Source organism: Macaca mulatta, chromosome 7 (genome assembly GCF_049350105.2).
Source record: "Macaca mulatta isolate MMU2019108-1 chromosome 7, T2T-MMU8v2.0, whole genome shotgun sequence".
Classification (NCBI taxonomy): Eukaryota; Metazoa; Chordata; class Mammalia; order Primates; family Cercopithecidae; genus Macaca; species Macaca mulatta.
The window spans coordinates 75925996-75940817 of record NC_133412.1 but is presented as its reverse complement, the minus strand read 5'-3'; the positions used below and the strand labels follow the sequence as shown (position 1 = coordinate 75940817).

Genomic DNA, 14822 nt, shown 5'->3' with positions numbered 1-14822 from the left:
CCAGGTTCCTTCTATCTTGTGGCTTTCCTTTTCTCATGTACCCTCCAAGATCAACATGTTCATCTGCCTTAAGCTAACTGAAAAAAAAGTACAGAGGACCTCTCACAGGAGGATTTTATATGACAGGCCTGAAAATGGCACATGTCATTTCCTACCCCATCTCATTGATCAAAACTCAGTCACACGTTAACTATAACTGCAAGGGAGAATGGAACTTGTAGCCCAGCTGTTGTGTTAAAAGAAGAAGAAGAAATGGCTCTGGAAGATAGATAGCTTGGCTCTGCCATAATAGAATTTTCTCCTTTTCCACTTAGGGTTTCCCAAGAGGTATGATTTCCTAAGTGCCCTCGGCCAGCCTGCTTTTGGTGGATGCCTTCTTTCCCTTGCCACCTGGGATCACCTTCCATTGTATCCATACTTGCCATGCTGTAGGCCAAAGTAATCAAGATCCACAGACACTGGATTTCCTATCCTGTAGCAGAAGGCAATTTTCCAAGTTCTTATTTCTATAGGAGGATCCACGTCATTTATAAAAGCTTGACTCTGGTACTGATTACACTTTTTGGGATGAGCCAACCTTTAATCTCAATAATAAACACAATGTTATATATGAAAAGAAAACTCAAACAGTAACAAGAAGAGTCAGTAAATCATACAACCTATGTCCAAGGTTGAAAACACAAAGCCCTTATACTTCTGAGTGAGTTACTTCATAAACATAATCATCAACAGCTAAGGTCAAACATACCAAGGATCAGAGGGTAAGTATTCCCGTAGTTTTCTCCCTTGCTTGAAGGCCAGATTATTGGAGACTACAGCTTCAAGTTTCTATGAAAAGTGATCACCCATCCTATCTGTATAGTATAGCCTTCTCATCTCACGAGGCACACCTCAGAAGTATTTAAGTCATATCATGACCTCATTGGACCAGCTGGTCCACACAAGCACCTCTAAAGGACTTCAACTGTGATTTTCATCCCAGCAAATCTCATCTTCAAAGCAGAATGTTTCCCACCAAATATATCTCAGTGCTATGTGGCCAGCTGCAATGAAAATTTGTTGCAAGATTTGGTATATCAATTATAACCACAGTGCAACAACTAAACAGGAAGCAGTTTGGAAGAAAATTAGGCATCCTATTTATCTTTTCCTATGCCCTAGGTCTTCATTTCCAAATAATTCAATGTATTTTTTATCTGTATCTGTATTATAATTCCCAAGAACCCCTTCTTCAGTGAATATGTTCAAAATTTTATCATCACTGGGTTATATATATGGATAAGAGTGTATGGATAATGTCATAAAACATTCTCCTAGAGAGGTCTCATTTCTCATCAACAGGAACTTGTGCTTGAAGCACTGTTCAATTCATACAGACTCTACCATCTATTTATGAATATTCTGTATATCTCTTTGGAAATATAAACATTCCATCCAGGAGCAACAAAGACCCACAGATGTCACCCTAGAACTCTGCCAAGGACACTGCACCTGCTTCAGATGGATTCTTGGTTGTCAATAATTTTATACCAGGTTCTTCAGTCTTTACCCAGATTATATTTCGTGAAGTAGAGGAAGCAGGTATGAGTAAACTGTTTTTAGGTGAAAATAAGGCTGAATAAAAACTGATGATATTTTGTCATTTTTACAGTTCACACCCCAAAAAAAACAGAGATTCCAGAAAATCAGTATCAGCAGGCTTTGTTATAAAATTAAATTAGTTAAGAGGGTAAATGGGAAAGATAATAGAAAAAAAAGAGCTTCCAAGGATGAAGGTGGTAGTTCCACTATGGATCAAGTCTTCAAGGATCAAAGATTACAGCAGGACTCCGAGAGGAAAATAGTCTATTAAAAGCCATGAATGTTTGGCAATTAGCCAGTTAAGTCACAATTTTAATAGTCCATAAAAGCATCTGCAGCTGTGTAGGATCACATAACCCATAAAGAGGACATCAGGCATCTCTTCTCTAATTGCCAGGGCTGAATTCCAAAAACTAAGGAGATATTCAGTGATCTCTTAGTTCAATGCTCCCACTTAAGGAGTACAAATTTGTTTCATGCCTCTTTTCTGGAATTCCACTTATGTTAAATTTTCAAGTAAATGTCATGATGATAGAAGTTGCTTTTGACCTTGATCCTTTCCATGAATCTGGGACACATGGCTGGGACATTAATACTGAGAGATCCCTGCCTAGGTTGAAGAGGGATGAGTTTAAAATTATTGATTGAAAGTCACCAGGACATACAGTCATAGAGAGTTGTGGCTTCCATCATAAGCAGTCACTTGACAGAATGTCCATTTGTCTGTCCTTCTATACATCCATTAATCAATTGTTTATTAGAACTATTAGATGCTCATCAATACATTTAGCCACAGATGAAGGGGACTCAAAGGATGCCAGCAGAATGGGAGTTCTCAACGCAGCTGCAAAACAAGCTGAAAAGGACATAGAAATATTGACAAGTTACCATGATCAAGTGCAAACTGAATTCAGTGGATGAGGATGGTTAATGCAAGTTGAGGGAGAGGTATGAGAGGAAGGGAAAGTCTAATCACGAAAGGCTTCATCATGGAAATAAGATAAACAGTGATGGACAGTGAGGAAGTAGAGGGTCTTTCCAAATAGAGGCAACAGTTATCTTGGTTAACCATGGCTATCACAGGGTGGAAACCTCTTTCAAAAACCTTATTGATTATTTCTGACTCTGTCTTAAGTTTTGGCTCCCATTTTCTTCAAGGAAGTCAACCTATCATGTAAAGTAAGCACACATTCACCAAGATTGAAAACCAAAGTTCTTCACTCTCACAAAGTGGATGTGGGTTGGCTAGACAAACACAAGCAGAGAGCTCCTCATGATTCAGAGATGCTGCAAAGGCATTATTGCACTTGGAGAGATATTTGAACATCTTAATTCTAAAAACCCCTTTTTATTAATTCCTCCACAAAATAAAGTCTACCATTCTAACATCAATCAGCTTTATGCCCATTTACTGGGAGTAACTATAATTGTGCCCTGCCATTATATAGACTGTTGTGAGTGACTGTACACATAATTACATAATTAGGTTAAGCATTTTGACCTTCTTCTGTTTGTCAGACTCTGTGGTGAATTGTCAAGCAGTTGATAATGAATGGCTACTCTAACCATTTACTCTTAAGAATTACATCCAAAATCTGGTGTTTGAGCCATATAATCAAAAATGTAGACTCTTTTTGTGAGGAACATTCTGATTTCCTTAAAACCACCTGATGGGTCAGTTTCAGAGGCATGAACCAAGTCCCTTAAGGAAACAGAAGAGAAGTCTGCATGGAGAGAAAAAAAATCTTTAAAATATTTTTAATAAACTTCTTAATTTAGAATAATTTTAGATTGAAGGAAAAGTTACAAAGATAGCACAAAGAGTTTCTTTATAACCGGTTGTTTTATTGTCAACATCTTATAATAGCCTGATACATTTGTCAAAACTAAAATACTGACATTGGTACGTTATTGATTTTTTTGGTTTGAGACAGAGTCTCACTCTGGTGCCCAAGCTGTAGTGCAGTGGTGCCAACTCAGCTCACTGCAACCTCTGCCTCTTGGGTTCAAGCAATTCTCCTACCTCAGCCTCCCGAGTAGCTGGGACTACAGGCACCTGCCACAACACCCTGCTACATTTTGTATTTTCAGTAGAGATGGGATTGTGCCATGTTGACCAGACTGGTCTCAAACTCCTGGCCTCAAGTGATCTGCCTTCCTCGGCCTCCCAAAGTGCTAGGATTATAAGTGTGAGTCACCGCACCTGGCCTGGTACATTATCATTAACTAAACTCTGGACTTTACTGGATTTCACCAGCTTCACTAATGTCCTTGTTCCAATCCAATATCCCACCCAGTGTACCATGTTGCATGTGGTTGTTCTCTCTCCCCAGTCTCCTCTGGTCTGTGGCAGTTTCTCAGTCTTCCTTTGTTGATAAAAAGAGTCAAACTCTGTAAAATATTTGAAGAGATTTACTCTGAACCAAATACAAGTGACCAGTGGCCCATGACACAGCCTCAGGAGATCTTGAGAACATGCGCTTAAGGTGGTCAGGCTACAGCTTGGTTTTATACGCTTTAGGAAGACACAGGACATCAATCAATACATGTAAGATATACATTGGTTCGGTCCAGAAAGGTGAGACAACTAGAAGAAGGGGCTTCCAGGTCATAGGTGGATTCAAACATTTTCTGATTAGCAATTTATTGAAAGAGTTATTATCTAAAGGCCCAGGATCAATAGAAAGGAATGTCTTAGTTAAGACAAAGGGGTTCTGGGGTGGGCGTGGTGGCTCACGCCTGTAACCCCAGCACTTTGGGGGGCCGAGGCAGGTGGATCACCTCAGGTCAGAAGTTCGAGACCAGCCTGGCCAACATGGTGAAACCCCGTATCTACTAAAAACACAAAAATTAGCCAGGCGTGGCGGCAGGCACCTGTAATTCCAGCTACTCAAGAGGCTAAGGCAGGAGAATTGTTTGAACCTGGGAGGCAGAGGTTGCAGTAAGCTGTGACTATGCCACTGCACTCCAGCCTGGGCAACAGAGCAAGACTGTGTCTCAAAACAACAAAAACAAACAAAAGACAAAGGGGTTCTGGAGACCAAGGTTTTCTCATGCAGACAAAACCTTTATGTAACAGGCTTCAGATCTCTTACCAGACCTAATAAGGTGCCGGATTCTTCGTTAATTATCTCCTGGAGCAGGGAAAAGATCTAGAAAGGAATAGGGATTCTCTATAGAATTGCAGATTTTCCCCACAATAGACAGCTTTTTGCTAGACCATTTCAAAATATGTCAAATACATATATTTTGGGATAAAATACTTTGATTTCTTTCACGGCCTGCTATCTGTTATGTGATGCTATACTAGAGTCAGGCTGGAATTTGGTGTCTTATTGCTATGAAAAGTCTATTTTATCAGTCTTAAGATCGGTTTTAATGTTAATGCTGGTCAGCTGTGACTGAATTCCAAAGGGAGGAGGGTATAATGAGACATGTTCAACTCCCACTTCCCATCATGGCCTGAACTAGTCTTTCAGATGAACTTTGGAAGGCTCTTGGCCAAGAGGAAGGGTCCATTCAGTTGGTTAAGGGGCTTAAAATTTTACTTTTGGTTTACACCTTTTTTCCACAACCTTGACAGTATTGAGGAGTAGTGAAAAGGTAACGTGTAGAATGGCCCCCAATTGGATTAGTCTGATTTATTTTTTTAATTAGACGAGGATGATGGACCTTCAGAGGTCCTTTCCATTATATATCCAGGGTTAGTGAGAAACACATGATGTAGCTGATGATGCCTTCACTTGGTTTATCACTTAAGTGATGCATGCCATGTTTCTGCACTGTGACGTTATTTTTGCTCTCTATACTGTTTCTTGGAAGGCAGTCACTATGTCTAGCCCACACTTGAGAAGAAGGAGTAGAATTAAGCACTATCTCTTGGAGGGGTAGTATCTACACATATTCTTTAAATCCTTGAAGTTTGAAGGAGAATTACATTTGGTTCCATCATTTGGTTTCATGGGGATATCCACATTCTCCTCCATCCTATTTTTCATGATCACACGCCCATTACTTCGTTTGGAACAGGACCCTGTACAACACTCACTCTGTCAGAACCTCCTGTGACCAAGTCGGGAAACGGACAATATCCTGTTGCTCCAATGACTATTTTCCTTCAGCAGTGGATTCTGGCTGCTGAGAGGTGAAGGGGAAGAAACTTGGAGACAGTTCCGTGGAGGGAGAGCGCACATTCAAACGCAAATGTGTGTAGTAATTAGGTATGATGGGCTGTAATTTTCCGACTTCCTTGTGCAAAGCAAATTGCTTTTCGAGTTGAAATGTTCTCTGGCTTTCTTTCCCTTAAGTTTGGCCTTGTATGAAAGTCCTCCTTTCCAAAAAGCCAAATTTGTTTCATTTTATCTTATAACTAAATTAATGCTAATTGCACAATGACTACATTAGGCAACACTGAAGTACACCACATTGTGGAACGAAAATTCATCTGTCAACCTGAAAAGCCATAAGTAAACCTAAGAGTGTGTTCGAAGATTAACCTCTGAGAGGCTGCCTTTCAGGATTATGCTGGTTGAGACAGGGCTGCAGAACACTAGGCCTTCTGGCTGTCAACACAGGAGACACTTTTAGAAATGTGGGTTCCTCTTAGAATCCATGAGGATTCTCCAAACAGATCAGAAACTCAGACTTTAGTTCTTTAATATGACTATTGTCAAATACTTGAATCATCCCTACAACTTGCAAATGAGGAAGTTTCTAATCTTTTTGGTTTTTTAAATACATCCAGGGACAAGGAACTTAGCATCTCCCAAAGCAGCGAACACTACTGTTTGAAACTCTAATCTTAAATAAGATCCCTTTTAGACCTATTTCTTTGTGATTTGTACATTTACATATTTGCCTAATCTCTATTTAAAGGGGATGATTAAATTTGTTTTAAAAATAACCCACACTGATGTATATTTTTGGCACAGAAAAATATCTGGGAAAGTAGATGTCAATAGTTGTTATTCCTTAATAGTAAAATGACAAATTATTTTTGCTTATTCAATTTTCAATTGTTCTAAAATGACCATAGACCCTTTCTATAATAAAAAATGATAAAAGCAGGCCAAGCACAGCAGCTCACACCTGTAATCCCAGAACTTCGGGAGATTGAGGCGGGCAGATCACCTGAGGTCAGGAGTTCGAGACCAGCCTGGCCAACATGGAAACCCTGTCTCTACTAAAAAATACAAATATTAGGCAGGTATGGTGGTGCATGCCTGTAGTCCCAGCTACTCAGGAGGCTGAGGCAGGAGAATCACTTGAACCCAGGAAGCAGAGGTTGCAGTGAGTTGGGATCATGCCACTGCACTCCAGCCTGGGCAACAGAGTGGGACTCCATCTTAAAAAAAAAAAAAAAAAAAAAAAAAAAAAAAAAAATCCATAAAAGCAAAGAAGAACATAAAGGGAAAGGGAGAGGGAAGTAGGTAGTAGGAAATACATGAGCCCAAGATGTCTTATATCCTTGAGGCAGAAACCAGAAACACATTTATTATGCCAAGGAGATATTTCTATAGCAATTAATGTTCCTGTCTTATATTTTACTCATTTTTGCATTGAACCAAAAGACCTTTATTGAGAAACAAAAATGTGCCAAGAGTTCTGCTAGTCACTAGGGATCCACAATTAGTGAGAAACAATTTGTGCCAGTGGCACAATGGTGGAAACAGACCCACAAACAGAGAAGTGCAAGCTGTTCTGTAGTGGAGGTGGCTCACAGCCACTGCATCTACCCATGCACCTTGTGCTCTTCTCCATGAGGCCAGGTCTAAGAGGGAGGGCACATCTACCATCACAATCAGTATTGATTTGCATACTTAATACAATTTTTTAGCATTTGACAAAGTGTCTCCAGGAGACACCATCTTCTCACTGACAGACAAGTATACCGTAGGTTAATGGGCATCCTGAAGACAGGCTCACTGAGTACTATGGTAACATTAGGAGTGACTTAGCTTTGCATTAAGAGCAAGGAGAGTGTTGCAAAGACAAGGCTGGGGAGAGAATGCTGGAACTTTCCCTTAAAGCCAATAGGTGTTCATCTATCAAGTAAACAAGGTAAAAGAACACGGCAACATATCTTAGGGCCCCAAGTACATGCAGGGGAGAGCAAAAGATGACCTGGGAAGGCAGGCCTTAATGGGAGTTTAGATTTTATCCTATAGGCAATGGCAGCCTCTATATTTGAGGCTTTGTTTCTTGTGTTCAGTATATTAAATGAAAAATGAGTACTTGAATGTGTCAGGCCTCTGAGCCCAAGCTAAGCCATGTATGCCCTGTGACCTGCAGGTATACATCCAGATGGCCTGAAGCAATTGAAGATCCACATAAGAAGTGAAAATAGCCTTAACTGATGACCTTCCACCATTGTGATCTGTTTCTGCCCCACCCTAACTGATCAATGTACTTTGTAATCTCCCCAACCCTTAAGAAGGTTCTTTGTAATTTCCCCCACCCTTAAGAAGGTTCTTTGTAATTCTCCCCACTCTTGAGAATGTACTTTGTGAGATCCACCTGCTGCCCGCAAAACATTGCTCCTAACTCCACTGCCTATCCCAAAACCTGTTAGAACTAATGATAATCCCACCACCCTTTTCTGACTCTCTTTTCGGATTCAGCCCGCCTGCACGCAGGTGAAATAAACAGCCTTGTTGCTCACACAAAGCCTGTTTGGTGGTCTCTTCACAAGGAGTGGGTGTGAGAATGAATGAATAATGTGTACGTGAATGAATGGAAATCGAGTTAGTTTATAAATAGTTAACAGACATTTAGATTTGATGCTGAGAACAGATTATGGACAAATTCTTTTCTTTCATGGCTTTCTTCAGGCAGCACGCAAATCCTTCTACTTTTGTCCCTTGTGGGGAGCCATCCACAGGGATAGAATTAAAAGTGATGTGTGGCAAACTGTGCAGCTACTAGGACCCCACAACCAGGAGATACCTGCAGTCTGCACAGTCATACTGGACAACTTTTTGTCTACTAGTTTCCACATACAGACAAACATGCAAATACATACACACATACACACACACACACACACACACACAAACTACTTTTCTGATATATGCTCTTCCATTTTTCTACCACCTGGCCATTGTGGGGGCAATCATGTTTCTATAGTTTTAACCTCCCCATTAGCCCCAGTTAATGGGTCCAGGGGTGGGCAACTCATTTAAGCTGGGCCAATCATTATCACGACTATTGAATCTGGTGTCTCTTCAGGTGCCTTGACAGTATCATGCTGAACTCAGCAACTGTTGGCAGTATTGGAGCCAGAAGAAGGCCATCTGTAGCAAGAAGGAAAAGTGAACTGAGGTGTGCAAAAAAAAAAGCAAAGACAAAAATCTGCGTGAGTCCTACTTACACTTAAGCACTGGTTCCAGTTCACTCAGGAGACACAGACTCACTTTAGCGTCTGGTGAGAAAATTTTGTATCTCTGTAATAAATTCTCTTTTATATGCAAACTGGAATTGAATTATATTAGCTTTACTAAACCCAGAGTGTGGTTTAAGTTGAGTTGGTCGAAATTCAGAACTAGGCTTTAGTTACTTGCAACAAAATGAGTCCTAATCAAGCCAATAGTCCAAAGGAGCAAGCACTTTGTACCCTGTGGGTTTAAATCTTGGTATTGACACTTACTAGCTATGCATCCCTTGTGTGCCCTCTCAGGGACTCTCAGAGTATTACATAATACTCACCCACAATTTTGCTGTGGTAGCTTGAAATCATGTCTATGAAGTCCCTGGTACCCTGTCTGGTAAGTAGTGGATGTTATATAAATGGGAGTTGCTATTATTATGCTTATGCCAAGAGACCCTTTTTAGCACAATACATGAGAAATTGACAGGTTCATGGTTAATTATTTGCATAAATTTGCCTTCTAGTCCCACCTCCCCACCCCGCCCAAAAAAAGCTTTAGCTAAGTCTCCTTACCCTTGTTTGACTGCATTATAAACAGAATCCAAGAGAAGAAGAACTCCCATTTCCTGCCTCATCACCTCCCTTAATGACTGAGCCTCCAGGAAAGCATTCTTATTTATTATGAATGTAACAAAAAGACACTGGGTTCTAGATTTTTATGAGCATATTTTTAACCTCTGCACCTGCTCTCCAATGCTGTACTCAAACAGAAGTTCCTAGAGCAACCAAATAAAGGATATTTAAGATGCAACTTCTCATTGCCTTTGTTTTTGAAGTGTAATTATAATGTTGTCATTGGTGCTGATTTGCAGAGGGCCAACAGTGTACGTGGTGCTGTAGAGTTCTTGCGAAGACAGCCTTTTGTGAGCATAAACACAGGGGAGACGTGTCTTGAATACAATTACTTTTGTTCTTTGAAATCCTACCTGCCAATTTGAACTTTTAATAATTTTCTTCTCATTCTCCTCTACCAGCCTTTACTCCAGAGAAAAGCAAAGGGAGAAAGACAAGATGAACTAGGGCTCCCCTAGTTCATCTCAATGAGAGTCTGCTTTTAAAGCCCTTGGCAGCACCTTTAAAAATGGAACTGAGTCCACATAGGAAAAGGTGAGAGCAATCTCTTGAAAGAGAGAATTTCTGAGAAGAAACATTATATCGATACCCAGGAGAAAGGTAACAATGTCAGTGTAACAAGAAATTCAGAGATAGCAGTTTAATATGACAGCACAAACACTGGAATAAGGAGAGACTTTTCAAATCAAGAAGATACCAAACTAAGATCAGCAGAGCAACTCTTGACAGTTATTCTTCTTGTGCCAGAAGCTCACTAATGGAGTTATACATAACCTTTCTCAACTACAGACTCCCACACCCATCCAAATCACCAAATCACAGGTCCTGGGGTTGGATTGCAGGCATGTGAATTTTTTAAAACCAAGACATTCTTCTATCATCTCTAATCACATGAGGCTTAGTTGTTGTTGGTTTTGTTTTTTTTTTTTCTGTGAAAACCTAGATAAAGAAAAAAAATGAAGGATTGTATGTCCCATTTGATGATCAGGAGGGAAACTTGATTAAAACAAGTCAAGAAGAGTTTCGAATACCTCTTGTGCACACTTGAAGCGTTACTCATTGCATATTATACATTGTTTGATATGCACTAAAAACACATTCCGAGCCTTGGTTTCCTCATCTGTAAAATAGAGATAATTCTTACTTTGGAGGCTTTAGTGAGAATTAAATGAGATAATTGTGTAAAGTATCTAGGTCATAGAAGTTACAAAACTTGCTCAACAAAACAGTCACAGGGAAAATTGGAAATTATAGGTAGGTCAATCAGATGCCAAATAGACCTCATGTTAGGCTTTATTCCTTATATACTCAGACTTCTTCTGAAAAACAAATTCTCAAATAATGAGAAATAAAAGAAAACAAAGCCCATCAGGAGAGCAGAGACTGCTGGTTTCTCCCCTTTTCCCTTAGTAACAGACCCATTTTAGTGGGGATTCCCAGCAGCCATCCCAGAGCCCAGGGTGTTCTTAAGGCAGGTAATCATGCATCACATTAGGATGGAAGGAAACCAGAGCCATGAGTGTGGAGCCCCAGAACACTCACCTCCAGATTTCTTTAAATAAAGAAATAGAATTCCTTTATTCTTAAATAAAGGAATAAAATAGTGATTTTAGTTCCCATCATCCATAGCCAAATCTAATTCTAATCAATACAATCACACAGGAAAACTCTTCAACAAGACTTTGATGATGACTATTGATAGATCACTAAGCAACCGGCCTAAGTAACACGAAAACATGTTAAAAAAAAAAAAAAAAAAAGTGTTTCTGAGGCCAGATGAAGAAAGATGCTTGATTATCAACTGTATTAGGGTTGTCTTGAGAATCAGAACCAGAGAGAGAGATTTATTGTGATAATTGGCTCATGTAATTATGGAGGTTGAGAAGTCCCATGACCGGTCATCTGCAACCTGGAGAAGCTCATATAATTCAGTCTAAGTCCAAAGTTCTAAGAACCAGGGAAGCTGACTGTGTAACTCCTAGTTGAGTGTGAAGATCTGAGATATTGGAGGTAGGGGTTGCTCTGCTTGTGTAAGTTCCAGAATGTGAAGGCCAGAGAACCAGGAGCTCCAATGTCCCAGCTCAAGAAGAGAGAGTAAGTTCATCATTCCTCTGTCTTTGTGTTGTATTCAGGCCCACAACAGATTAGACTATGCCCATTCACACTGATGAAAGTGGATCTTCTCTACTCAGCCTACTGAACCAAATGCTCATCTCTCCTGGAAACACCCCCGCAGAAATAATGTTTTACCAGCTACCTGGACATCCCTTAGCCCACTCAGGTTGACACATGAATTAGCCATCACATCAACAAAGTAATTGGAAAAAACAAATAATCCTTCGGCTTTAGCACTAGAGAGAACTAAGATTCAAACCCAGCTCTAATACTTAACTGGCTGTGTAATCCTAAGCAAGTTATTTTAATCTTTCTGAGCCTTACATTTTTGTTCTTGATTGGTTGGTTGCTTGTGTTTTGCTTTAGCTGAAATTGCCTAGAGCAATACTCACAAAACAGAGCTGAAATGAAGTTTAAATTAAATGAGAGAACAAATGCAAATAACATAGCACAATGGCACTCAATACCTTCTAGGTTTCCTGCCGATTTTAGTGATATGGTCCATTTTATTATTGTTCCCAACTGTTTACTATACTTCCTATAAAAGAATTTTAGTTGGAAAAGTGACATGATCTGACTTAAATACCAACCTCGTGTATTTGGATGACATGACTGAAATTTTCTGAGAGAGAAATGAGTCCTACTAATAACAGGAGAGTAGGTATAAAGCAGAGCTGTCCCAGAAGGCCGAAATGCTTGGTCGTCCTGGATAGATGAGTCTGGAGTTTCATGGACAAGTCAGGACCAGAGATATAGCTGGGACATCATTGCCCTTGACATACACACGGTATGGGACTGAGGAAAATGCCCTAGGAAATTACACAGGGAAGAGAAGAAAGAGAACCCGAGAGATAGCCTTGAGCTTTCCAGTGTTGACAAGTCAACTGAAAATGAGGCGCCAATGAGAAGACTGAAGAGGAGCAGCAGTCCTTACCCCAGAGCACCAGACGTTGGAAGGTGACTAAGTGGTATCTGGGAGTAAGTATAAATAATTCTGAGCATTTCACTACCTCTGGCCTTCACAAAAACCACAATATTGTCATTCAAAGGTCCTTCATTTCAAACAACAGTGATCACAATGATATTTCTGATATGTTCTTCTTCTAAGTTACAGAGAACAGAGAATTTTTTTTTCTTAAGAGAAAGAAAGAAAGAAATAGCCAATAAAGTAAAGATTGGGCAGGAAACGCACATCGTGCTATGTTTATACTCTAGCACAACCTAGTGGTACTGTTTTTTAACAGGCAGGTCTAGACTAGAGTAAAGTGGATGTTGCTGTTAAAATTTCATCTTCACAGTCACGATCCACCTCTGTGACTTTATGTTACTCCCCTGGATCATGGGATTAGAAGCAAAATGGATGTCACAATGCTACCTAGACGGCTCAAACATCCTTCAAGAGGGATATTTTTAGGAAAACAAAAGTGTCTGATTGTGTCATTTTGAGATCCCAGTATCTATTTTTTAGCTGTCAAGATATTACCTCAGGTCTTCCTCACTTGAGGTACCAGGCAGTGTTTATCCATAACCCAATGGTGAACAGTTAGCACCACTAGCAGCCACAATTTTTTCAACCCTTTTCACATGAGAGCATATCATGAAGTTCAATAAAGACATTCTGACAAAAGAGTCAAATTCACTGACAGCTCAGGCTACTCTGACAATGAATCTCATCAGAACGAGGCTCCAAGTGAATTCACTGAGAAACAGACTTGTAGGGTTGGACCTCAGCATCTCGTGACAGAATACGAATTGGCATGCATGTAAACAGTTCTGAAGTGGGTAAGCGTGGTGTGCGTTGTCATTTGCACCAAGCTCAGCTAGCATACAGTTGTGTTATTGGCCACATTCTACTATGTGGAACCCTTAAGCCAGCAAGGCCTACAACTTCAACAGGATTCATATGCATGGAATTGTGACATCGGTGAAAAAACACCCTTCCTGGAATCTCCCAAACTTTTTGTTTTAGAGGTTAAAATCTTGGAAAGGGACTCCCATCATGGAAGTACGATATCTACATCATATTGATGTTGAGTCAGCATTTGGGCCATAAGGAGCTAAGTTCCTATTGTTTTTCACAAATGCAGGGCTCTAAGAGTCCCACTAGATCTACAACAGAGAGTGTCTTCTGCAGACAGGCACACACAAGCAGACCGGAGTAGATGACACAGGCCACCTCCCACAAGTTCAGTTGGAAGTGACACCTCTGAGTTCTTCCTTCTGGACCCCTTGCCAAGGCAGAGTGCAGACTCACCTCCCCCAAGGGTCCAAGGCTGAAGACACAGAGCCACTATCAAATAGCCAGTTGCAGGTTTTAAATATAACATCATCTTAATATTTCAAATGGGAAAATGGCAAACATCTTATATATAAAGAGTCCCTTAATTAGATTGTTCAGTAAGACTAGAAACAGCTATTGGATTCCTATTTCAGACAGGTTGATAAATAATTTCTATTTGTTAAGCCTCAGTTATTAACAAATATAGTCCTTGAAATGTCACTGGTAACTCACATATTTTATTTCAAGTGTAGTTAATGACTTATGTGTAGAATGCTCTTAATTGTTTTTTAGCTCCACAGTAATTCCCAGTATTTTCAAAGAACCAATATAACACACAGCATCTTATAAACAAGTATTACCAATCTTTCCTTTGGGGCATGGAGAATAAGCACTGTAAATTTGGGTCGTTTTTCTTAGACTACCTAGCAAGTTTGAGGAAGGGCTAGAAAGCTCAATCTTGCCTAGTAGTAAAATGGTACTACTGGGAAGTGGCATTCCCTATTTGTTCACTTCACATAGTGAGCACCTGTGATGGACAAGTGACTGTGTTAGGTGTGGCACGGCATTATAGGGTAAAGAAGAAACTTTCCTTGCCTTTTAGGAGCTTAAAACCTAGGATGGGGCATGATAATGCAGGTACTCAAATAGCTCAAATGAAAGGCAGGTGAAAGAGGTGAAAGGTGGGCCGGGTGCAGTGGCTCACACCTGTAATCCCAGCACTTTGGGAGGCCAAGGTAGGTGGACTACCTGAAGTCAGGAGTTCGAGACCAGCCTGGCCAACATGGTGAAACCCCATCTCTACTAAAAATACAAAAGAGCCAGGCGTGGTGGCAGGCACCTGTAATC

At 40.2% G+C, this 14822-nt stretch overlaps 1 protein-coding gene and 1 long non-coding RNA gene across 6 annotated transcripts in view; one reads left to right on the top strand and one right to left on the bottom strand.

Annotated features, from left to right (window-relative positions):
* Positions 1–14822, bottom strand: part of AGBL1 (AGBL carboxypeptidase 1) — an 857161-nt gene that overhangs the window by 808438 nt on the left and 33901 nt on the right. The window lies entirely within an intron of this gene.
* The window catches only part of LOC106999275 (uncharacterized), a 33389-nt gene continuing 30127 nt past the window's right edge, over positions 11561–14822 (top strand). The window contains exon 1 of the long non-coding RNA XR_001446067.2: positions 11561–11674. This is a non-coding gene — a long non-coding RNA (uncharacterized LOC106999275). The remainder of the gene's footprint in view (positions 11675–14822) is intronic.